The sequence below is a fragment of the Orcinus orca genome, chromosome 3, assembly GCF_937001465.1.
Source record: "Orcinus orca chromosome 3, mOrcOrc1.1, whole genome shotgun sequence".
NCBI classification, from domain to species: Eukaryota; Metazoa; Chordata; class Mammalia; order Artiodactyla; family Delphinidae; genus Orcinus; species Orcinus orca.
The window spans coordinates 126,446,121-126,449,620 of NC_064561.1; the positions used below are offsets into that span (position 1 = coordinate 126,446,121).

At 44.0% G+C, this 3,500-nt stretch overlaps 1 non-coding gene across 1 annotated transcript; it reads left to right on the forward strand.

Moving 5' to 3' along the window:
• Positions 1-2,293: 2,293 nt before the first annotated feature.
• On the forward strand, positions 2,294-2,400 carry LOC117201702 (U6 spliceosomal RNA). The gene has a single exon (XR_004483795.1). It is a non-coding gene; the product is annotated as a U6 spliceosomal RNA (small nuclear RNA).
• Positions 2,401-3,500: the final 1,100 nt, after the last annotated feature.

Sequence of the window (3,500 nt, forward strand, 5' to 3'; positions counted from 1 at the left end):
CGTGGGTTTTCTCTAGTTGCGGCGAGCGGGGGCTCCTCTTCTTTGCGATGCACAGGTTTCTCACGGAGGTGGCTTCTCTTGTTGCAGAGCACAAGCTCTAGAGTGCAGGCTCAGTAGTTGTGGTGCACGGGCTTAGTTGCTCCGTGACATGTGGGATCTTCCTGGACCAGGGCTGGAACCCGTGTCCCCTGCATTGGCACGCAGATTCTTAACAACTGTGCCACCAGGGAAGCCCAAAAAAGCAATTATTTTTACACCAACATTTTAAGTCCTAAGACTGACTTATAGGTGTCAGGAAATAGGGAAAGTAGTTCTTATCTTTACCTAGTAAAGACAGACTTGACCTACTTTCCAAATGAGTCAGGTAAAGATACTTATTAAGTGAAGAGAGTCAAATAGTGTCTCTTTCCTGGATACCCAAACTAATTCTCCATGGAGCTTAAAATTGTTTATTTCATGAAATAGTTGCATGAGTTTTCAGCAGAATTTCCTGCTTAGGCCAATCTGGCTGAGAAAGATTCTTGGGTCTGCCGTGTCCTAATATTTGGGTGGTTAAGCACAAACTCTACAACTGAGCAGGATCTGTGGAAGAAAGGCCTGGGAGGGGTATCTGGCTTGGAGAGGATTGGAGGAGAGAGGTCCAGCTTGGAGGATATTACCCGGCTGGAGGAGGGGAAAGATGGGATCAGAGGAGAATTAACAGGTACTCCATTGAACATTACTTCTTATATTAGTAAGGATGAGCTAAGTTATGCTGCAATGACAAACAACCCCCAAATCTCAAAGGCTTTATGCAACAAAAGTTTATTTCTCTCTCATGCAAAGACGTTTGTGGGCCCAGGCAGATCTCTAGGGTGGTTGTCCTCTGCATGGTGACTGAGTTGTCCAGGCTGTTTCAACTTTTTTGGACCTTCCATCTCAACTTACAGCCTTCTCCATGATTGCCTCAGTAGTGCAAGAAAGAGCCTGGAGAATCACACATGGGCGTTTCACTGTCTCAGCCTGGAAATTATGTGCACCATTACATTGGCCATCACAACTAGTCATGTGGCCCTGTCCAACTGCAAGGAATATAAAAACTGAGAAGTGCAGTCTTTCGTATGCCTGGAATACAAAAGGAATCAGATATTGGTAGATAGAGTGATGTCAAATAGACTACTCTAATTTGTAAAACTTCTCTTAGAGAAGAATTCTGTCCCAAGTTGTCCCCCAGTTTAGAATTTCTTTCCAGAAGGGGTTCAGGGTCAGCCTTATGGTTGGAAGAAGTTTTAAGGGACTTATTTTGAAACTGCATTTACAAAGCCAGAAACAGCTGTATAGATTGAACATTTATTTCAGGCAACTTTGGAGGATGCTGGTGGAGGCTGTGAGTGAGCAAAATCCCCCAATCCCACCTCTTTCTCTCTTCCCTGCCTTGTCACTTACAGTGCCCAAGCTTCAAGTGCTTTAAGTATGATGCAGTGAGCATGTGCGCATTTGGTACCAGTCAAAACCCCCAAAGGGCAGGTCACCAATGGGCCCTCATGGGCAGGGAGGCCCGGGGAAGTGGTGTAGGCACCCATGAGACACTGGCTTCCACAACACGGCCCTTCAGTCTGTGCTGATACCTCGTTCCAACCTCTGTTTCCTGCAAACATCAGCAGTTCCACACCTTGCTATCCCAGTAATGCATCTTCTCAGGAAAGACCACTGGAAAAGTGCAATCAATAGATTAGATACTGCTGCAACTCTTGGAGCTCATCTCCTATTAGGAGTGGGTCCGTGTGTTTGTGCTGGAAAGAGCAGGAGAACAGAGAGTAGCACGCAGTTTTCTCAGCAGGACTGTGACAGTTAAGCACTCAACCCAGTCAGTGAGCTGGGAGGAGGGCAGACAGGAAGACGTGCAGCCAGATGACTCACAGCCCCTCCACCTTGGGAGACTCTTATCAGTCTAGGGAATCCAATCAAATCACAGAGGTGCCAGGGACAGTGAGAGTTTTATCATCCGAAACAGCCACATTGGCCCTCCAGGTGGTATCTCAGCCATTTTCTGACCTTGCCAGATATGGTAACCAGATGTTGGTGTTGTGCTTTGTCCTCTCAAGGCTCAGCCGGCCTTGCACACACAACTGTGATATATTATGGGTCTGCCTAAGGGAAATGAAGAGCAAATAAACTTGTCTTTTGTGTTCCTTTTGTGCTAGTCCCCAAATAAGCAGATCTTCCCTTCTCCTCTATGTTAACTCACCCAGGAGGGCCCTCTCTGGTTATCATGCCCAGTCTTGGAAATTTCTCCTTAAATGTTCCTCTCTTAGTGCTCACTTCGGCAGCACATATACTAAAATTGGAACGATACAGATAAGATTAGCATGGCCCCTGCACAAGGATGACACGCAAATTCATGAAGTGTTCCATATTTTTTCAGTTAAGGGATACACAAAACAATTAGATGTAAAATATGGTATCGAAACAGTAATCATGAGGGGAGGAGAGTACAGATGCAGGGTATTTTAAAAGCATTTGAAATTAAGAGATCAGCAACTTAAAACAATCACATATAGATAGATAGATGGATAGACTGCTATACAAAATCTCACAGTAATCACAAACTAAAAATCTATAATAGATATACACACAAAAAAGAAAAAGGAATCCAGACACAACACTAAAGATAGTCATCAAATCACAGGAGAGGGGCTTCCCTGGTAGTGCAGTGGTTGGGAGTCTGCTTGCCGACGCAGGGGACACAGGTTCGTGCCCCGGTCCGGGAGGATCCCACATGCCGTGGAGCAGCTAGGCCTGTGAGCCATGGCCGCTGAGCTTGTGTGTCCGGAGCCTGTGCTCCGCAACGGGAGAGGCCACAATGGTGAGAGGCCCGTGTACCGCAAAAAAAAAAAAAAAAAAAAAATCACAGGAGAAGAGAATAAATCTTCCTGCCTTAGTTTCATTCCTTTAGCTAAATCTCTATTATTCTGAAACTATTCTTGCAAATGGAGAATAATTAACAAGTTTTCTGCCTTATCAATTAATGAATTAATTATTGACTCAATTAATTTTAATTCTTCAAATATATTCATCCATCCATTTCTCTGTGTTCCCCTTCTACTCAATAAAATATATGCAAAATATTCTGTTGGTGTCTTAGGGGATTTTGGAAAAAAGAGAGTGATAAACAGAGATAGTGAAAGATATCCAGGGGTTTCTGGACAGGACACCAACAGTGACCACTTTAGAAGGTGATGTTTAAGCTGCCATTGGAGTGGCTGTACTACCCAAAGCAACTACAAATTTAACGTGATCCCTATGAAATTACCTATGACATTTTTCAAAGAACTAGAACAAATAATCCTAAAACTTATATGGAACCACAAAAGACCCAGAATTGCCAAAGCAATCCTGAGGAAAAAGAACAAAGCTGGAGGCACAACCCTCCCAGACTTCAGACAATACTACAAAGCTACAGTAATCAAAACAGCATGGTATTGGCACAAAAACAGACATATGGATCAATGGAACAGAAT